The 23,696-nt window shown below is 35.1% G+C and overlaps 1 protein-coding gene across 2 annotated transcripts in view; it reads left to right on the top strand.

Annotated features, from left to right (window-relative positions):
- Positions 1–570: 570 nt before the first annotated feature.
- The window catches only part of Nrx-1 (Neurexin 1), a 186,394-nt gene continuing 163,268 nt past the window's right edge, over positions 571–23,696 (top strand). For both annotated transcript variants that reach the window (XM_090177050.1, XM_090177049.1), the window contains exon 1: positions 571–834. The gene's annotated coding sequence lies outside the window, so the exon portion shown is untranslated. The remainder of the gene's footprint in view (positions 835–23,696) is intronic.

Below are 23,696 nucleotides of genomic sequence, written 5' to 3'. Positions count from 1 at the left end.
GTGATAGGACAATACGACCGATGGAGGCCTTTTTTTCGGAGGTCACGTACCGCAAGTGGGTAAACGCTTCGTTACAAAACCCTCAATCAGAAAGCTCTCAGAATTCGAATCTAGGGTACGCAGTTCTATATTATCTTTGCATCGACTTCGTAGCGTGGAGAGCCTTTCCAAGGCTTACGGACCAGCGTTTGGCACCACCTTACTAGGCGCGTATAGTTCTCGCTAGAGGCGCTTCTATTTTCAGATAAGACGTCAATTCTACCTCACTTTACGCTTAATTATCATTAATTATTTCGACTAACTGACGCACTTATTAAAAGTATAAGTATAGACTTACGATATACGATAACCAAAATTGTCTCAACGATATTTAACAATTTATTCGGCCGCTACGCGTTGTTCGACAATGAGAGGGGGGTGGAAATCGGAGGGGGGTCCCTTTCGGGTCGAATCTCGCGCGCGCCTCCTTTCGCGGCATCGATCGAAAATCCGGCTCGCGAGGCGGAGAAGGGTGGGCGCGGAATAGGTTTCCTCCGACAGGGGCCAAAAGCGAGTGCAAAGCGGCCTCGCATCGCGCACAACTCTCCGTCTTCTCTGCGCAAAAGGGAGGCGGTTTTTCCCGCGAGCCTTTTAACAAACTCCATTGCGGTATATTACTTTCGCGTCTAGTCCCTCGTTTCTGTCGAAGAAAATCGACCGAGGCTTCACTTCGTCGTTTCATTTCACGGCGGAAACGTCGTTGAAGTAGGCGAAATTTCCGCGTGAACTTAAAAATCGGAAAGGTTCGCGGGCGCAGCGTCTCGTAAAAGGGCCATTCGATTCCCTCTTCGCCAGGTAAGTCCGTATTTCTCTCTCATTTCTCAGTCGTTCCAGTTTCCGGCAAACGCTCTTCGCCTAGTGGCGCCAGGGCCCGCGTAATAGTAGACCAATCCGTCGTTTTTCCCGCCGTAGTACGTTCCGTCGCGGGTATGTGTGCGGAGACTAAGCCTTTGTCCGTTTTCGTATCGGCGATTCGATTAACCAGGGACCCGATGGATTGTCGTATTTTGAGGGGGCCAGTTTTGTACGAGAAACGTGTCTTCGGCGTCTATTCCCAGGCGTCGCGCCGCGACCGAGTAGACGTAATCCTAGACACGTACCGCAACGTATACGCCTCCGTTGTCCGAACCCGTTCTCACCGGACACTCGAATGAAATACGAGCAAGGGGGGTACGGTTTGCGTCGTTCATCCGTTTTCGCGTCGTACGGCTGCACGCGTTTAAGTCCGGGGTTAAGCGGTTCTCTACGTAGCGTGTTTAAGCGGGGAGTTTCGTGTCATTTAGTTTGATGATAGCGGCTTAATAATGTGACGCGTTTCGTCACCCGTAACCAACGAGATAAAAATTGATTAAAATCTTTCTATCCAATAGTTGATTTTATAAAAATAAAAAAATTGGGGTTGCCCCAACTTGTTAAAATGTTGCTCTTACGTCACAAGACGCATCTTTATTAGTATATTGTTCGCACGAGCGATTTGCACGCGCGCTAGAAAAAGCTATATTCCTCTGGCGACTGTAGCGCGCGCTCGTAAAAGTAAGAGACTGTGACGTAAGAGCCACGTCAAAACAAGAAGGCCGCGATACATTATCAAAAGAACTATTATTTTATCCGTATTGAAAATAGGGCGAATTTTCTTTTCGTTCCCTTCGCTTCTAGTATTGGTCACGTGTGTATTTGGCCTACTTTTTACACTACAGTGCCTTTTTGGCAATCCGCCTTTTCACTATTCCCTCGTAAGATTATACATTGTGGGGCTGCTCCTACACAAAATCAATTTTTTGGGGAAACGGGGTTAACCGTCTGGGATTTATAAATTTATAAATTCCGTAGCTGTAGATGGAGCGCCGTTTCCCACTCCACGGGTTGCGCTTACGAATGATCAATTTCAACCCGATACAATCTTTTATAGATTAAACGGAGTTTATCCGACATACGTCTACGCTAAATGGTGGGGTGGCGAAAGGGTTTGCACTTTCGCCTAGCAGCAAGTAGGAGCCGGGTTCGATACCAGCTCGTGGCACTGGGTGAAAACTCGGAACAATTCCTTTCGCGTTGAGTTTGCAAGTTCTCTCGCCATTGGTTTAAGGGGTTTTACCCCGAGCTTTTCGGTTTCCCCTTCCATAAAAACTTGTTGAGGTTAATGGTAATAGTTAGTTTAGGGAGCTGTTGGCTCGCAGGGCTTGCTACCACCCTCCTACGCATTGTAACCCGGCCACCTGAATTATGTCACGCTATTTTATTCGAGTTATATTATTTACCGTGAGTTCCCCATAGCGATAACATTGAAGAGGAAAGGTCTCAGATCTCCTGAAATATTTTAGCTTAGAACTAAAAGTCGGCGGGTCCTCAAATCAGTACTATCAGAATATCGTGCCAATGGTCGTTTATTTCGTAACATTTACTACAAAAATCCTAGTCACCTGACTATCCCAATCCCTTCTCCCTTCTCAAATACCCACCCACTAAGTTATATAGACCCCGACACCACACTCAAATGCTATAAATGACAACAAATAATACCCCGACACTTTCAATCAACAAATAGTTTACAACGTAACCCTTGCCGCTGCCAGATTTCTATGCCAAATAATATTTACAACTAATGCCAAGCCATATATCTCGTAAAGTACTTATCACTGGTATAGTTGCCGGTATCAACGCGCACCTCCGGAAAACGAAAGACGAAGAGATGAGAACAGATGGCCACAGATGAAGATTAGCGGACAGAAGTTGTAGCGGTAGACGTGGGCTCGGAATCAGCCTTTCACACCTTCCCGACTCGAACGGATTTGGTTATGTTTTTTTGTTTATTATTATTTTCTAACTGGTAAATTGTACTATATTCACGAACGGGTTAAGTTCAGACCTTCTATTTTTTTGTCGAGTAGAGAATCTCTCTGCCTCCCTACTCTAGTTAGTCTTTTGGTCCAACACTTCTTGAAAAATCAATGTTCTCTGGTTTTGTTCCTTTAGATCCTTGGGTCACGTGGGGTTATAGTTAAGGGTCATACCAATCACACACAGAGGTGGAGTTATATGTAGCCAATCCAAATAGTGAGCCGGGTTGCGTAGAAAGTCAAGGTCTTATTTTATAAGTTACTTCGAATGGCTTTATGGCTCAGTCGTCATGGCTGGCAGTTGGCTTAGAACTATGGCATTTTATGGTGGCACATCTGGGCTTTTACGGTAATTGGCAGCGGCGATATAAGAAGAAATGAAACTCTTCTACCAATACTTTTAACGTTTTCCCCAAAATTTCAAAATGTTCAAAACAAGGTTATAAATAAACAAAAGCTATCTTAAGCATCCCGAGGGCCATTCATTAACAGGGGGGGGGGGGGGTTCGGGGTAAGGCAGTTATTGCGCAATAAAGGTTTAGTTCAACACGGAGCCCCCTAGTTTCTAAATATAGTCCAGGCGTAATTTCTACTACCAAGGACGATGATAAACTAATTAGTTCGGTGGCGAGTCCAAGTCGGAGCTAGGCGAAAGTGTTAGTGTCGAAAGAAAGGTTCGGTAAGAAAATTAACATTAATACAATAGGAAGTATTGTGTTATATTATGATTTTACTAACTGCTATTTTCGACTGCTATGATATCGCTTTTTGATATATCGCCCGCTTAGCAGTCGAAATTCGAGAATTTTTTGTAAGTTCTCACGTTGGCCGCTACGTGGCTCTATTTAAACTGCAAAGGCTAATTAGGTTACTCGGATCGTGCGAGTCTATCTAGTTAGCGTGATCTACTAACTAAGCTCATCTCTAGAGGACGTTTTCTTGTACCTTTCTAGAAAACGTGTTACGGAAAAATTCCATTTAACTCTTAATTAGTTAATTTAATTTAAGCTAAATTAAACGATTTAACTATTTTAATCACTTTATAAATAACATGTTTTTAAACAAGTCCCCGAAAGATGGCGTTTAGTTTTTCAATTTCAATTACGATTTTCCGTGTGGACTAGGCACTACTATTTGCTAATGTAAACGGATCGACTCGTACGCTCTCCGTAACATAAATACGTTCTTGTTATTATTTCTGAATTATCTTAAGGTATTATCTACCCGTTAATATTTAAATTATAAAATGGGTTCCACCGTATTCTAAGGAAAACTAATTTTTTATGACAATTTATGTAGTGAAAGTAGTCTTATTTTATGGGTGAAGATCCGGTAATAAAAAAGTCCATTTTTACAAAAAAAAATCGCAAATTGGTCCAACTAAAATTCACTTTTTAACCTCTCTTGCGTGTTTTTTTTTAATGAATAATGCATGGATCTTAGACGTAGCTCGTTTCTCCAAAAGATCCGCTTCTCTTTTAGTTTGCGGTTGGCAAAATACACGGTCTATTTCTTAGCGTCCGCCAAGAAAAACTTTAATCAGGCTTTTGGCATAAGCCGGGTGTAAAATCCTCAGGGACGTTACGACCCCCTCGCTCGCCTCTTTACGGCCCTGCCTCTCGCAATCTTGAAATATTCCATACACCTTTAGGCTTTACCTCGATAGTTGAAGCGAAAAGAAAGTTACTACGGTTTTCTTTGGTAAAAATAGCATTAAAACCGTTTGTCACCCGACAATGGACAGGACAATACCGTAAACATTCCACGTACGCGTGAATCACCATCACGTTCAATTGGCCGGAATTTAACCTCACTCTTATACAATTTGTTAATGATGTATAACACCCTGCTCTACGTTTCAGAAACGCGTTATCTCCAATAATGTCATTTCGAGATAAATCGATTTTTGTAATTCTAATGAAAAATAACAATACTACGGTATTTAGGTAACTGAAAACTAGTTGTTAGGGGTTTCATTTAGTCCGAAATCTAAATATGACAACGTTTTTCGCCAAAATTAAGTATATTTCAGAATAATAATAAACAATGCGTTTTGTACGTTTATATTTGGCTAAAACTCTTGGCAGAAACGCATTATGTGGTATAATAAAACCGAGTTATGACCATTATGAGAGTTACCGTGGTGGGAATGCGGCTGAAGAAATTAGAGCAGACGAAATTATACAAAATGAAGACTCTTATTGGTTAATAACAACATAATGCGTTTCTGCAAACTTTTCGATTTTAATGCGTTTTTGCATTTTCACATCTTGGAAGCTAGACCATATAGAAAAAAACGGACTTCAAATTTAAAATAAGCACCTAAAAACTAATATGAGGAGCATTCAAACTCAAAAAGTCAAAAATGGTTGATGATGCGTTTCTGAAACGTAGGGCAGTACCAGGATTAATAGAAGATAGGAGCGATTGTTGCTAATTACGTTAAAAATAAGACAAAAGTGCGATTTTTCATTGTAGTTTGTACTATTATTCAAGGGAATATAACCTCCAACTCGTTCTTTACGGGATACCCCAGTAATTTTAGAGATGACCTCTGCTAGAAAATGTCAAAAGGCAATGTTGGAACCATTTGGGGGTGACAGAAATTATAGAGGTTATATTCCCTTTAAGTCTCTAAAAAATAACAAATGAATTCCGTTTTGGGCTGAATTAAGGATCTGCAACAAATTGTGGAAAAGTTGGAGTAGCATTTCCTTTTCCAGCTTGTTTTGATCCTTAGAAAAATAGGAAAAACATCGTACGCGAGGAATTATCCTAAATTGTGGATGTTACGACATTATTATTCTCATTAAAAAAAATACAGTTTGTCCATATTTTCATATTTTAAAACGTTGGGTTTGTACGGGTTTCTTTGGGAAATGTAGTTAAACGCTGTCATCGAAATGATCGAAACCTTGATTTGACCATATTCCATCGCCCTTTACTGTTGTTTGAAGTGTCAAATTTGATGAGTTCGTTAAGTTGGATTATCGTTAAAGCCTTTAAAATTACCCCGACGAAGAAAATTACTTTTAATTCTTACGAAAGTATATGTACTAATACCATAGGGATATTTAGGCGTGACGCGTTTTGTGTAATACATTTATGTTGTATGTTACAAATACGTCGACTGACATCGATAAAGCGTTGTAACATTAATTACTTCATTTATTTTTCAAGAAGAGCGTAACAATTGTTAACTATTAAGTATTTTGCACTAAAAAGCAACCGAAAAAATGTACAAACTGACTTGCCAAATTCTGTTTGGCAAGCAAGTCGCGTGAGTAAATAATTCAGGCCCTCGAATCGTTAACCTTAGCTTTTAAAGTTCTAAGCTTTTTAAATAATTCATATTCCCGTGTTGTTTTATATTTGGGAATAAAAATACTCAAAAAGTTATTACGTTTCGAAAGTTTTCTCGACGATTTCGCTGGCTCGTGAAAACATTTTATTAGTGTTGTAAGTCGGAAAATTTCCCGCTCGGAAAATTTTCCGGAAAATGACCGAGGCCTCTTTTCCGGAAAATTTTCCGTATTTTTTCGAAAAAAATAAAAAAAAGTTTTCATTCCATGATTAGTCTAATATATTTTTTGCAAAATGAAATAAAGCGGTATTTTTGCCTCATTTTTACGAATCTGAAAGTAAAACTAAACCTCTAGACTAGTTTAAACTGATTAACAATATAACGCTATTAATGTTTGGTAGTATGTTTACTGATATTAGACATTTTATATCGATAAAAAGTTAAAAACATTAAAAACCCTTAAAAGGTAAAAATTTTCCGCAATTCGGAAAATTTTCAGGAAACTTTTCTGGAAAATTTTCCGCATTTTATTTTTCCGGAAAATTAACAACACTACATTTTATAAATTGTATAAATTGAATTTCATTTTAAAAATTATACAAAAGAATGAAAAATATATTTTTTTCTTTACTCATAATTTTATCTTTTGAAAAAGGGCAGAACATTGGGTTTTTTTTCATGGGGAAACGCCACTGAATATTTTGGGGTCCAATTTGGAGGGTTGGGGGCATTCAAATGATCATTCGGTAACTTCCTCCCTTTAAAATCTTCTCCCTACTTCAGTAAAAATTCTTTAAATCGTTACTTTATGCCACCAAACTCTATTGTCTTTCTTATGGGCCAGGCTTTTTTATGTTTAAAATACCGAAATTGAACCCTAGACGTAGAGAAATTTGGTCCTCTGATATAAAAAAATATATATTTGGTTAGATATCTTCAACATGTTTTTCGTCTGAAGAAAGACGTTTTTAAAGTATACTTATATGAGGAAATATTCTGGAAAGAGTTGGCTGGAAAATACCGATAATATTTATGGTCTCCCCTTGAGTTTTTCTGTCTCTATTGGGGTAACCGAAAGACGGAGTTTTATGGCGGGTCAACCTGCCCTCGAAAGGTTGCCATCTTGTGGCGACACTTGGCGGCCGGCACTTGCAACTCCATTAAATTAAAATATAATTTTTTTTTCAGACGATAAAAATCGTCTCTCGTAAATCGAAATGTGGGGTTTAACGTTTACATTGACCCTAAATGCTGACTTCATCCTGGACACCGGTGTAAGGCGTGTTGAATACTTCTACAGGCGTTTTGACCTATTTTTGGTCTATCGCTTTTCTCGCGTGATTCTTGACATTATATTTATTATTTAAATTCTTTATATTCTTTATATTCTTTTTTCTTCACTTTAAATGATATAAGCGAAGATTTTAATAATATTTAAATATTTATAACTTGAAAATTGTGGCATTGTAAACGTATTATTTTTAAATAATTTTAAAGGAAAATTACACCCTAATTTAATGTTAGGTTCCTTGAAAAGGCCGTTCAAATAGCAATATACTAGTATATTCGAAAAAAATTATAAATCATTCATAATTTTAAAATTAATTATTTTCGAATCGAAAATTGAGAACGAAATTATTTTAGTAGTACCATACCTATTTGTTAATACTCTAGGAGGTTGTCCATGTCTCCTTAGGTGATAATAACCTCTGTAATTAGTTATCAATACTCCTCTATTAAGACCAACCGATGCGAAGTCTTCATGCTCTATAATACAATTTATGTTTTTACCAGTATCTTCAGACACTTCCCGCATAGCTCTTCTAGCATTTCGTATAGTTTGACAACAAACAAGACCAGATTCTAAGTCATTTTGAACAATTAGGCCCCTTAATTCTTCTGCTTCTAAGCCGAGGCTTAGCCACGGCGCTACACAATTGTTGCAGTTACAGTGCCTTTTTATATCGTCAATATCCAAATTTATTTCTAAACGATTAGTTTGATCAATTGCCTATTATTTAATTCGGCCTGGGAATATTCTGGTTCGAACTATGACTCGAGCGCCGTTCATTTCCAACAAGTATCATGCACGTCTCTGGCTGTTTACGTTTGAAGGTTCGTCCGCTCAGAGAGCCGACTGCGATATAAAAAAACTTTACCTGACACTACTAGCGGAGGTCAAGCGACCCCCGCTCTTCCATCATCTACGTCTCACGTAAATAAATTTCAACTAAAAAATATTCCTCTCTCACGAGTCTCTCTCTTAGCCAATGAGATGGCGTCGCCATAACGTCCGTCCGTCAGCACGCATGAAGCTACGAGCGCTTTCAAAAAATGGCGCTACCCTAGTTCTCAATTTTCGATTCGAAAATAATTAATTTTAAAATTATGAATGATTTATAATTTTTTTCGAATATACTAGTATATTGCTATTTGAACGGCCTTTTCAAGGAACCTAACATTAAATTAGGGTGTAATTTTCCTTTAAGGAACGCAGACAACCAGAAGAAATATATATCTCTATATATATATATATATATATATATATCTCGGGCATTAAAATAAACCTTGTTCCTTCGCAGGTTCAACGCTAATTCCCCGTACTATTTTTTCATCCCAAACGTTGTTTTGAAAATCAACGAAAGCCCGCGTAGGTACGTGTTTGAAACGATTAACATGATCAGACCGGATAGGTAGATACTTCTCTCGTAAACGATATATTATAAACTTTTGATACAACGCATTAAAATCCCGATTATATTTGTTATAGCACCTACTAAAAGATGGGATTTCTAACGGCAGTACGTGTGGCGAATGTTTGAAATTTCCCTTATATTAACTGGGGCCTTTTGTTCGTAAACAAATTCTCAAAATGAATCGTTTAGAGCTTCTCATCGAACAAAGAGTGGAACTCCTTTGAATATACGAATTATAGTTTACATATTCCGCCGTTATAATTTCCCTCAAAACACGCCTGTAGTTGCCGCTTCCCCACTAAACGCAAATTACTCATCCGCGATGTATTATAACTCTTATCATCGCAGCCAACACCGACGATGTCTATTGGGCAAAGCCCTTTTAATAATCGCCACCAAAAAGTAATTAAAGTCCAAAGAACGTTTTAAATGTTGCTACCAAAAAGTGAAAGTCAAGCGAGTCGATTTGAAAATTTTGTTTTAAATCTAGAAAAATAGCAACACGTCGCCTAAAAACCAAAACCACGTAACTCTTTTGGAAAATACGGATTTAAATATTGGAAAAGGGTAGGGCGGCACCTGTCTAGTTGCATTCGCTCGCACTAGATGTCGTTAGCGTATTAATCAAAACAAGATGAGCAAGCCTCAAAATCTAGGCTTAAAGGTGTGGCAAATTGGGTGCTTCTCGCGTTGATTGGCTTTTCGGAATCACGTGATTATTAACTTATCAAACACGTGGTTTCGGGAAGCCAATAGACGGCAGACAACTCACATTTCGCTTTAAGTCCAGGAAGGTGCTGCCACCTAGAAGCATTTTTGTAAACGAGTTTTACTTTTTTTTGATACAGACAACACTTGCTGTTGCGTCATTTTCTTTAAAGTTGATATCTTCGCGAATATTAGCGTTTTTCGGCAATGGTTTGAGAAATCACCTTAAAATTTAAGTAATTCCTTACAGACAAAACAACATAATTCTAGTTACGTGTTTTTGGTTTTCAGTCGACGAATAATTTTAAAGTAGTAATGGAAGTACGGGATAAAGGTTGAAGCATAAGTAATATATGATAATTCCTTTTCATTATCCAATGCTAATTCTATCAATGACAGTCTGTTTCACCAATGACCATATAAATTATAACGTGGGTAAGGACTGGTAACTTTCCACGGGATATTACTAGTCTGAGCAACTGTCAGCGATCCTATAATTCCTATATTCTCCTATAACTCTGAAAAAATCCTATAATTCCATTTTTATCCCATATTTACTATACGTTTTAGCATATTCTCTTAAAACTCAGTCTGATAAAATTTTAAAAGATTTATACACCAACAAGAAATATTCAATTTTTCAATTTTTCTCGTGAAGCATTATAACCCTCGTGGAAATTGAAATCACGAAGGAGCAGATTAGAAAATATTTGAAATTTTCTTATCTGACTGTTAAACCTACGTATTTTCTTATTTGAAATCTATAAATCTCCTTTAAATTGGTCATTAAATCTTTTATATTAGTATCCTATAATTTCGAAACTTTTATCTTACAATTTCGAAACATGTATCCTATAATTTCGAAACATTTATCCTATAATTTCGAAACTTTTACCCTATAATTTCGAAACTTTTACCCTATAATTTCGAAACTTTTACCCTATAATTTCGAAACTTTTACCCTATAATTTCGAAACTTTTACCCTATAATTTCGAAACTTTTACCCTATCATTTCGAAACTTTTACCCTATCATTTCGAAACTTTTACCCTATCATTTCGAAACTTTTATCCTATCATTTCGAAACTTTTATCCTATCATTTCGAAACTTTTATCCTAAAATCATCCTATAATTTTGAAACTTTTATTCTATAATTATCATTTAATTTACAAAACTCTTATCCCATAATTATCCTTAATTTACGAAACTTTTATCCCATAATTATCCTTTAATTTACGAAACTTTTATCCCATAAGTATCCTTTAATTAACGTAACTTTTATCCTATAATTATCCTCTATATTTTCCGCAGACCCCGTTTATGATTAAAATCGGTGCTATTTAAAAGGGCCCTGAGTTGTTTTTCGCGGGGGGGGGGGGGCGGGGTTCCTAGTTACGCTACTGTGGAGCACCAATGGTTCTAAGCCATGCAATCGCTCTATTACTCTAATACGCTACTTTTGGGTAAATTAAGTAAAAACATGATTATAATATTTCATACGTAACGTTTCACGACTTGCTTGACTCTCGCTCTGAGATAATGGTACTTTGTAACCTTGTCTTGTCGGAATATTATCAAATAGGTATTTGAGAAGGAGTTGTTCGTTTGGCCATCTCTTTCGCGTCTATGGGTGGTGTAGTTTTCACGAGTCTGGGGGGCAGTTTTTCCCCTAATTAGTAGAAAGGCGGTCGGCGCTTCTTCGACCTGTCATCTTCAATCTTAATTAATGCACCAAGTATCTCGTCCTGGAAAATTGTCAACCCTTCCTTTCGCGCTTCCGTTTCCGACACCCCCATTTTGTCCCACCCGTCCCCTTTCCTCCTGGGGAACCACCCCTTCCTGGGGAACCACCCCTCCCGGTCGAGGTATATCTTTAAAAGGGTCATTTTGGCGTTATTTTCGCGCGTCTTACGCCGGATAATTTCTGGTAGAAAATAAATTGTTTTGCACACGGCTGTAAAATTTAGCCTAATTGCATATAGATCAGTAATATTATTCGGATAAAATTTATTACCTAATCAGGGTGGCCACTCGTCAGGGAAAACAGGGAAAAGTCAGGGAATTGAAAAATGGGCTTAAAACGTCAGGGAATTTTAAGAATTTGTAAAATGTCAGGGAATAGGCCTTTTTGTAAAGTAACATAGGCCTTCTTGTTTTCTTGTTGCTGCTGCGTCACGTGTGACGTACCGATGACGTTTTAATACGAAAAGCCCTGGACATAGGAGTAAATAGGCCTTTCTGTATAGTAACATTGGCCTTATTGTTTTCTTGTTGCTGCTGCGTCACGTGTGACGTACTGATGACGTTTTAATACGAAAAGCCCTGGACATAGGAGTAAATAGGCCTTTCTGTAAAGTAACATTGGCCTTCTTGTTTTCTTGTTGCTGCTGCGTCACGTGTGACGTACTGATGACGTTTTAATACGAAAAGCCCTGGACATAGGAGTAAATAGGCCTTTCTGTAAAGTAACATTGGCCTTCTTGTTTTCTTGTTGCTGCTGCGTCACGTGTGACGTACTGATGACGTTTTAATACGAAAAGCCCTGGACATAGGAGTAAATAGGCCTTTCTGTAAAGTAACATTGGCCTTCTTGTTTTCTTGTTGCTGCTGCGTCACGTGTGACGTACTGATGACGTTTTAATACGAAAAGCCCTAGACATAGGAGTAAATAGGCCTTTCTGTAAAGTAACATTGGCCTTCTTGTTTTCTTATTGCTGCTGCGTCACGTGTGACGTACTGATGACGTTTTAATACGAAAAGCCCTGGACATAGGAGTAAATAGGCCTTTCTGTAAAGTAACATTGGCCTTCTTGTTTTCTTGTTGCTGCTGCGTCACGTGTGACGTACTGATGACGTTTTAATACGAAAAGCCCTAGACATAGGAGTAAATAGGCCTTTCTGTAAAGTAACATTGGCCTTCTGGTTTTGAAGTTGCTGCTGCGTCACGGGTGACGTATCGATGACGTTTTACTACGAAAAGCCCTGGACATAGGAGTAAATAGGCCTTTCTGTAAAGTAACATTGGGCTTCTGGTTTTGAAGTTGCTGCTGCGTCACGGGTGACGTATCGATGACGTTTTACTACGAAAAGCCCTGCACATAGGAGTAAATAGGCCTAACTGTAAAGTATCATTGGCCTTCTGGTTTTGAAGTTGCTGCTGCGTCACGGGTGACGTATCGATGACGTTTTACTACGAAAAGCCCTGGACATAGGAGTAAATAGGCCTTTCTGTAAAGTATCATTGGCCTTCTTGTTTTCTTATTGCTGCTGCGTCACGTGTGACGTACTGATGACGTTTTAATACGAAAAGCCCTGGACATAAGAGTAAATAGGCCTTTCTGTAAAGTAACATTGGCCTTCTGGTTTTGAAGTTGCTGCTGCGTCACGGGTGACGTATCGATGACGTTTTACTACGAAAAGCCCTGGACATAAGAGTAAATAGGCCTTTCTGTAAAGTAACATTGGCCTTCTGGTTTTGAAGTTGCTGCTGCGTCACGGGTGACGTATCGATGACGTTTTACTACGAAAAGCCCTGGACATAAGAGTAAATAGGCCTTTCTGTAAAGTATCATTGGCCTTCTGGTTTTGAAGTTGCTGCTGCGTCACGGGTGACGTATCGATGACGTTTTACTACGAAAAGCCCTGGACATAAGAGTAAATAGGCCTTTCTGTAAAGTAACATTGGCCTTCTGGTTTTGAAGTTGCTGCTGCGTCACGGGTGACGTATCGATGACGTTTTACTACGAAAAGCCCTGGACATAAGAGTAAATAGGCCTTTCTGTAAAGTATCATTGGCCTTCTGGTTTTGAAGTTGCTGCTGCGTCACGGGTGACGTATCGATGACGTTTTACTACGAAAAGCCCTGGACATAAGAGTAAATAGGCCTTTCTGTAAAGTATCATTGGCCTTCTGGTTTTGAAGTTGCTGCTGCGTCACGGGTGACGTATCGATGACGTTTTACTACGAAAAGCCCTGGACATAAGAGTAAATAGGCCTTTCTGTAAAGTAACATTGGCCTTCTGGTTTTGAAGTTGCTGCTGCGTCACGGGTGACGTATCGATGACGTTTTACTACGAAAAGCCCTGCACATAGGAGTAAATAGGCCTAACTGTAAAGTATCATTGGCCTTCTGGTTTTGAAGTTGCTGCTGCGTCACGGGTGACGTATCGATGACGTTTTACTACGAAAAGCCCTGGACATAGGAGTAAATAGGCCTTTCTGTAAAGTATCATTGGCCTTCTTGTTTTCTTATTGCTGCTGCGTCACGTGTGACGTACTGATGACGTTTTAATACGAAAAGCCCTGGACATAAGAGTAAATAGGCCTTTCTGTAAAGTAACATTGGCCTTCTGGTTTTGAAGTTGCTGCTGCGTCACGGGTGACGTATCGATGACGTTTTACTACGAAAAGCCCTGGACATAAGAGTAAATAGGCCTTTCTGTAAAGTAACATTGGCCTTCTGGTTTTGAAGTTGCTGCTGCGTCACGGGTGACGTATCGATGACGTTTTACTACGAAAAGCCCTGGACATAAGAGTAAATAGGCCTTTCTGTAAAGTATCATTGGCCTTCTGGTTTTGAAGTTGCTGCTGCGTCACGGGTGACGTATCGATGACGTTTTACTACGAAAAGCCCTGGACATAAGAGTAAATAGGCCTTTCTGTAAAGTAACATTGGCCTTCTGGTTTTGAAGTTGCTGCTGCGTCACGGGTGACGTATCGATGACGTTTTACTACGAAAAGCCCTGGACATAAGAGTAAATAGGCCTTTCTGTAAAGTATCATTGGCCTTCTGGTTTTGAAGTTGCTGCTGCGTCACGGGTGACGTATCGATGACGTTTTACTACGAAAAGCCCTGGACATAAGAGTAAATAGGCCTTTCTGTAAAGTATCATTGGCCTTCTGGTTTTGAAGTTGCTGCTGCGTCACGGGTGACGTATCGATGACGTTTTACTACGAAAAGCCCTGGACATAAGAGTAAATAGGCCTTTCTGTAAAGTAACATTGGCCTTCTGGTTTTGAAGTTGCTGCTGCGTCACGGGTGACGTATCGATGACGTTTTACTACGAAAAGCCCTGGACATAAGAGTAAATAGGCCTTTCTGTAAAGTATCATTGGCCTTCTGGTTTTGAAGTTGCTGCTGCGTCACGGGTGACGTATCGATGACGTTTTACTACGAAAAGCCCTGGACATAAGAGTAAATAGGCCTTTCTGTAAAGTATCATTGGCCTTCTGGTTTTGAAGTTGCTGCTGCGTCACGGGTGACGTATCGATGACGTTTTACTACGAAAAGCCCTGGACATAAGAGTAAATAGGCCTTTCTGTAAAGTATCATTGGCCTTCTGGTTTTGAAGTTGCTGCTGCGTCACGGGTGACGTATCGATGACGTTTTACTACGAAAAGCCCTGGACATAAGAGTAAATAGGCCTTTCTGTAAAGTATCATTGGCCTTCTGGTTTTGAAGTTGCTGCTGCGTCACGGGTGACGTATCGATGACGTTTTACTACGAAAAGCCCTGGACATAGGAGTAAATAGGCCTTTCTGTAAAGTATCATTGGCCTTCTGGTTTTGAAGTTGCTGCTGCGTCACGGGTGACGTATCGATAACGTTTTACTACGAAAAGCCCTGGACATAAGAGTAAATCCGACGAGGCACCCTGTTTTTAAGCATAAACTGAACTGAACTTCTACGTATTTTCTGACGAATGAGCTACATAAGAACCAGTTCAGCAAGCGTACCTTATTTTATAGAAAGTCCTATTCAGTTTAATCTTAACACTTTTTGAAGGTAATTTTACTCTAGATTTATGGCAAATTCTGCTATTATTATTGGGATCCTTGAAAGGTTTTTTAACGTTGAAATAGCTTTTGGTGCTGAAATATAAGTTGATTAAAAAACTCTCCAACTTTGACCTTTAAAAGTCAGGGAAAATAACTCCAAATGGTCAGGGAAAACCGGGAATCTGAATCTGAGAATATTGTGAATGGTTCAATACCATCGCCTTTTTAATTTGCACTTTTATATGAATTATATATTTCATTTGATTTTAACATATACTCTATTTAATAATTAGTTCCAAATTTCGGAGAAGGTTACCATGTAAACCCTTATTAGAATCGTTTGAAAGGTTTTGGTAGCAAATCCAGTAGCTACACCCCAGTCTATCCATATCCGTATCTCGACCAATCATAATCTACCATTTTCAACCCCTATTTCCGGAATGTCGCCCTGGAAACCTTAAGTCAAAATCCGTGTTACCTAAGGCTCAGATTGACGTTTAACGTAAATTAACATACGCAGAGCTTCATTAACTTATCAGTAGATGGCGCTAGTTATCTATCGTTGATTGAGTGTGGCAATCTTTTAAAAAGAGCATTCTTACAGTAACAACAATTTAAATTTTAATTTATAAAGTAAAATTATAAATTTTCTTTCCAATCGTTACGCATTATTTTATTACAGATTTTAAAATAATATTTTTTACAGTTTGTAGTTTTTGTCTGAAAAATATGTTTAGCCTACCTCCAAGCTAATACTTACTTTCATCTAGCGGCCTAACTGCCTTTGTTAGTGGTCTCAGGTAACAGTGCCTTCGACTCGTACGATCCTTTAATGACGTTAAGCTTCGCTATCCGGCACGCGACGACCTAATTCTTTATTTTGCTCACCGCCACGAAATATGGCTAATACCGGTATTTGTTCGGCTTTATTAAGAGCATAGTGTAGTTCGTAATACGTAGAAGAATGTAACTTTATACCTCTTTCACTTTCTTTCTTAAAAGTAATCCAATATCAAGTTCTGAGCCTTTTTACGACAAATGCATTTCGCTCTCTTTATAACGTCTATTTGGCGAAAAAAGTGATGCGCGTCCATGGAAGGTGGTTTAAGAGTTGACTTTCGCCGCCAGGGGCGCCACTAACTCCTCTCGGCTCTGCAGGAACGCGTGCCTGGATGGGGTAGACAGATTTTATTTTTCATTTTTTTTATTGAGGTCGTTCTATGGATTTATAGATTTTTTACCCCTTTTGGCCCCTCGGGGCACTTGTTTTTCTTTACTTTTTAGCAAATCGTTCTGCGGCTATCGAGTTTGCGCTAAAATCTCGTGTTTTTTTTTCATATTTGCTCAATGGGGAACAAAAAATCTTCCGCCATTGCTAAATTAAAATTTTCAACTTTCTTAAGAATAAATGTTTCGAAATTAAGAAAAATCGTAGTTTGATCTTATTTTATTGACGCAATACAAAACGTTTTTATTTTTATTTTTCAAAATGCTAATCGTTTTTATTTATTTATGTTTTTTTTAAATACACAACTTTTTTAATTATTTTATTTTTTTTTAAATATCAAACTTTTTTGATTATTTTATTTCCTTTTTAAATACCAAACATTTTTAATATTTTTTTTTAAAATACCAAACTTTTTAATTATTTTATGTTTTAATAAATAAAATAAAACAAATAAGTAGAGTAAAATAAAGTTTTGTATTTTTTAAAACATAAAATAATTGAAAAAGTTATTTAAAACAAAATTTACAAAAAAGTTTGGCATTTAAAAAAAATAAAAACTTTTGTATTTTTTAAAATTGCAATAGATCTTAAAAGAAATTGATTCGAAAAACTTTAACGGTAATATTGTATAAATAGGCTCGCACTGGTCCGGAAGAGATAATCTTGTATCTAATGATAAGCGTAAATGTCGATTACACTATTTTCAAGCTATTAAAACTAGTGAAGCGAAAGAGTAGGTCATGCGAGGAGGTCGAAACGTCATACAGATATTCTAACTGAAATTGTCAGGACAATTTTGCGTTTATTTTTGTGTTCTTAAAACGGAATTCATTAAAAATTTAACGTAAATAAATTAGTTTCATAATATTTATCACCATTTTAAAATATATAAGAGTGTAAAAAATAAATTTTTATCTCCTTAAAATCAGATTTAAAACTTGTAGCAGAACTTTAGAAACGAAATTGAAAACAATCCTTACGAAACAATTGTAAAATTTGCTTAATTTAAATTTTAAAATAGTCATTTGGATTGCGTAGAATATAAAGTATAACTGTTTATGTAACGAAGACTATTCGAATTCATTAATTCTACTTCATTCTATATTCCGTTGTGTGTTCCAATTAAGAAACATTCGAACTACAAAGATGTCTGTAAAACTTTCTACTTAGGCGGCGTTAAAATTCTCAAAAATTTTCTAATTACGTATCAAAGAAATAAACACGCGTCTCTGATGTCCGAAATAGATCTACACGGCACTTACAAGCAGAGCTAAGATTCACAAATATATTTTCTTATTTTAGTCATTTAAAACTTTTGTAATATAAGGCTAATTATTTGTTAGATTACTAAATAAAATTTATGGAGCTATGTAAAAGTTAATGAACTATCAAATCTAACGATTTTGCCAAAAGGACCTTCAAGACTTCTAGCTTAGTGGATTAGGATATAAGGATATGTCTAAAGACGTTTATCCTAAACACATCACTGTGTACGTAAACTGGGTAAATCTGATATTTAAGCTACCATACCCTAAACTATAAAAACTAGACAAAAAACTATAACGCCATTTTGTTCAAACACAAAATTAACACGAATTATTATAAGTAACAAAAATATTTAGTATTAATAAATAATATAATATTAATAGTTATCAATAACAATAATTTCATTTATTAACTGCCTTGCAACAGGCCTGGGGCCCTTTAAACCACAACGCGGAATAATTTAAACCGTGTGCGAGGGTTAAGTCTAGCCCTGACACAGTTAACCAGTAACCATTGTTTTTTTAAAATCTCTGCAATGTTTTATGGAATGGGGAAACCGAAATACCCGGAGGAAAACACCTTTAACAGCCAGGGAGAGTACTTGCCAACTCAACGCACCCTGCCCCAATATTCGTTTTCATAATATTAATAATAATATAAATTTTAATAATTATTAATAATAATATAAATTTTAATAATTATTAATAATAATATTCATTTTAATAATTATTAATAATAATATTCATTTTAATAATTATTAATAATAATATAAATTTTAATAATTATTAATAATAATATTCATTTTAATAATTATTAATAATAATATTCATTTTAATAATTATTAATAATAATATTCATTTTAATAATTATTAATAATAATATTCATTTTAATAATTATTAATAATAATATTCATTTTAATAATTATTAATAATAATATTCATTTTAATAATTATTAATAATAATATAAATTTTAATAATTATTAATAATAATATTCATTTTAATAATTATTAATAATAATATAAATTTTAATAATTATTAATAATAATATTCATTTTAATAATTATTAATAATAATATTCATTTTAATAATTATTAATAATAATATAAATTTTAATAATTATTCAATTCAATTCAATAAATGTTTATTTCCTATAGCATAACATGCATTAAAGCACTTTTTATAATGTTACAGGTTATAAGATTTTTGTCACGAACAATCAAAAACGTTACATGTAAAAAACAAATTGTTTACAATCTAAACATTGTCGAACAATAGAAAATGTCTAAAAAATAAAATAAAAATTACATTTTGCAATAAAGTCACAGATTTATAGGTTGAAAGTTTTACACATTGTCAAGGGAGCGATATATTTATTTTATCCCGCATTGTATGTATTTGCTAACGTGGCAGTATTATATTATTGTGTTATACTTTTAAGTTTTCGTTACATAGGTTGTGCGATTTTATCTTTATTTTAACAATTCTTCCCTATTAAGTTTTTCTATTACATTTTCATTTTAAATTTTTTAATAGCGTCATTTAGAGTTTTTTTTTAAAATATTTAGATTTTTCTCGGAAAAATCTATATTGTTACATAGTGTGTTGCATCTCTTTTGAATTCGTTGTATAGGATTAATATTTTTATTTTTAAGGTCATTTGTATAGAATATATCTCTCGAGCGGGTAATTTTATTGGGAGTTCTTAGTTTTATAGCACTTAGTAGTTCGTTACAATCTGTTTGATTATTTAACAATTTATAGATAGTCATGACTTCATGGAAGATTATTCGATGATGTATGGAGCGTAAATTACAGTTTTCAATGACAGTTTTATATCTATAGTTTTGGACGGGATAAAAGTTAAGAGAATATAATTTATCGAACTTATTTTGAATTCCCTCAATAACATTGTGGAGGTAAGTGCTGCAACTAGCCCATATCTGACAACAATATTCTATTTTGGAGCGTATGAGCGATTTAAACAAGATTAAGAAAATTCTCGGAGATCTTAAATTTCGGGCTATTTTCAGGATAGCGTATAGTTTTCTTGTACAATCGGTCTTTAAATAATTAACTTGGGCCGTAAAATTCAGTTTTTTGTCGAAATATATCCCCAGATCCATTAAACATGTTTTTCTCTCCAATTTCTCACCAGTAATATCGTAAGGGTATATAATATTTGTTAAAGTTTTTCTGGTGAATGACACTACTACTGTTTTAGCACTGTTTAGAGGCATTTCATTTTGAAGGACTTACTTGAAAATGTTTAGCACATTAACATTGAGGGTTTTACAGTCTTCGATTGTTTTTATGCCTTTGTAATTTTTGTTATCATCAGCATACGCCTTGATTTTACATTCGTCACCCAGGCATATGGGTATGTCATTTGCAAATATGTTGGAAAACAGAGGTCCAAGGCAGGACCCCTGTGGTACCCCGCGATTGGTTGAGTACGATATATCTGTTATTAAACCATTAATTTTTATTATATTTAAGCGATTAGATAGGTAAGTTGATGTCCAATTTAAGATTTGGCCCCCCAGCCCGTACTGCTCTAATTTTCTGAGGAATATTTTATGGCTCATGCGGTCAAACGCCTTGCTAAAGTCTAAGTATATAGTATCGACTTGTCCTTGGTTCTCAATATAAGGCATAACGTCGTTTAGAAAGCACATCAGATTTGTATTTGTGGATCTTTTAGAACAAAAGCCGTGTTGGTTAGTATTTAAGAGTGGCTGAAACCATGTCGAGAGGTATTTGTGCATTATAGCTTCAAAAATTTTGGAAAAGATACTTAGCACCGAAATGGGCCGATAATTTAATAATAATATTCATTTTAATAATTATTAATAATAATATTCATTTTAATAATTATTAATAATAATATTCATTTTAATAATTATTAATAATAATATTAATTTTAATAATTGTTAATAATAATATACATTTTAATAATTATTAATAATAATATACATTTTAATAATTAATAATAATATACATTTTAATAATTAATAATAATATTAATTTTAATAATTATTAATAATAATATACATTTTCATAATTATTAATAATAATACTCATTTTAATAATTATTAATAATGACAATATTCAATTTTAGTAATTATTAATAATGACAATATTCAATTTTTGTAATAATTTTTAATGATAATATTAATTTTAATAATAATAATTAATTTTAATAAAAAAAATTATTACTAAAATTGAATATTGTAATTATTAATAATTACTAAAATTGAATATTGTCATTATTAATAATTACTAAAATTGAATATTGTCATTATTAATAATTACTAAAATTGAATATTGTCATTATTAATAATTATTAAAATTAGTATTATTATTAATAATTATGAAAATGTATATTATTATTAATAATTATTAAAATGAATATTATTATTAATAATTATTAAAATGAATATTATTAAAATTTATTATTAATAATTATTAAAATTGATATTATTATTAATAATTATTAAAATTAAAATTGATATTATCATTAATAATTGACAATATTCAATTTTAGTAATTATTAATAAGGACAATATTCAATTTTAGTAATTATTAATAAGGACAATATTCAATTTTAGTAATAATTTTTAATGATAATTATTAATTTTAATGATAATTATTAATTTTAATAATAATTATTAATTTTAATAATAATTATTAATTTTAATAATTATTATTAATTTTAATAATAATTATTAATTATAATATAAATTCTTGTTTAAATAATTATTAATGATAATATCAATTTTAATTTTAATAATTATGAATTATTAATGTTAATATTATTTTAAATAATTTTAGGTTTATTTCGTTAATTTATGTATTAATTTATTATCTTTGAGGTGGTCTCAATTGATATAACGGCACGATTTTGAAGATTTATCACTTAGGTTTGTTTAAGTAAACAAGTAGTTGAAACTATAGCGGCATGCACGGTGATGACGTCAGGCTTTGGCTCTAAGCTAACTTATTGAGTGTATCTTTCCCTATTTGTTGGTCTAAGATCAAACGCTAATAAATTATGAAATTGTCGAGGGCCGTTTCTCAGTAATACATAATTTAAAATATCTTGGATTGAAAGGGTTTTCTCTTTGATACGACTAGTTCAGCGTACGCGCATTCCTCAAATATATTTAGCTGGGTGGAAAATGGTTACCCTTCTCTCTGTCTATCTAGAATTAGATTTCTTAAAGTTATTCGCCCTTTAAGGAAGTACGTGAATATCATAAGACCACTTTATTCCCAGAGGAATTGTATCCAATTATAATGTTTACCCTTTAGCGTCTATGACAAATTGACTTCGAAATTTAAAATCCAACGTATCCTTTTTTCTTCGGGTCGTAAACTTTGTCAGTGAGTAAGTTTGCAGCCTTAAGTTTTCGTTTAAGGCGGTAAATATTTATTTTTGCTTGGCTAACAATAAAATAAACGCGAAATGCAAATGCGGTATTTTTAAAACAGCTTCGAAAAGTTAAAACATTAAGCGCAACTTCGGAAGTTACAATTTCAGAAATATACGAGAGAGAGAGATGTGTATCTATAAGCCGTAACGCTGAAAACACTTTCCTTCGCGGGTCTAGATTTGGAGCGAAATCAATATTAGCGTCAGAGGAAAAATTATCCCTCCCGGTTGAAGGGGGCTTTCCCCGAGTTCTTCGGTTTCCCCTTTCCATAACAACGTGTAGAGCTTAACGGTAATTCTCAGTGCAGGGAGTTGTTGGCTAACGTGGCATGAAGGGTTTGCTACAACTCTTCTACGCGTACGTCACCCGGGCACCTGATTTAGAGGGATTAAAAATTGCTAGTTAATTTGGGCCTAAGGTGGTGCCTTATGTTATTTAAATTTGAATTTTTAGGGTTAGTTTATCTTTTCGGTTTAGTTAGTCGCAAGCCAGATTCTCTGCGCCGTACTGATGAGCTCCAAGTAGGGCGAAAAAAGTCTAAAGCTGGAAATTCTGGCTATTTTAATTCCATTATAGTTGGTTTTTTACCCGAAGATCTATTTGGTCCGACTTTTGAGTTTTCATTTTTTCCTCGAAAACCTATTGGTTCCAGTATTTCGTAAGATTTATCGTTACTTTAAATTTGTTAGGGTTTAGCTTTTTTGCCACCTTTTTATTATGGAATTTTCTATTAACTGCCTTGGGTGTTAGCCCAGCTAATTACTTCTCTCTTAAAGGTTATTATTAATTCTGGTTATATCCCTTAGATAAATCTCGATTTAATGTAAACAAACTTGGAGAAACCGTATTTAAAGTATAGTTTTATTGGCCGGAGGTAAATGGTGGATGGGGTTATTGGGTTGCCACACGTCAGGAAAATCAGGGAAAAGTCATGGAATTTAAAAATGTGCCTAAAAAGTCAGGGAAATGTCAGGGAATTTAAAAATGTGCCTAAAACGTCAGGGAAATGTCATGGAATTTAAAAATGTGCCTAAAAAGTCAGGGAAATGTCATGGAATTTAAAAATGTGCCTAAAAAGTCAGGGAAATGTCATGGAATTTAAAAATGTGCCTAAAAAGTCAGGGAAATGTCAGGGAATTTAAAAATGTGCCTAAAACGTCAGGGAAATGTCATGGAATTTAAAAATGTGCCTAAAAAGTCAGGGAAATGTCATGGAATTTAAAAATGTGCCTAAAAAGTCAGGGAAATGTCAGGGAATTTAAAAATGTGCCTAAAACGTCAGGGAAATGTCATGGAATTTAAAAATGTGCCTAAAAAGTCAGGGAAATGTCATGGAATTTAAAAATGTGCCTAAAAAGTCAGGGAAATGTCAGGGAATTTAAAAATGTGCCTAAAACGTCAGGGA

Source organism: Leiobunum rupestre, chromosome 6 (genome assembly GCF_980474605.1).
Source record: "Leiobunum rupestre chromosome 6, qqLeiRupe1.1.hap1, whole genome shotgun sequence".
NCBI lineage: Eukaryota > Metazoa > Arthropoda > Arachnida > Opiliones > Sclerosomatidae > Leiobunum > Leiobunum rupestre.
This window is presented reverse-complemented; position numbering and strand designations above follow the sequence as displayed.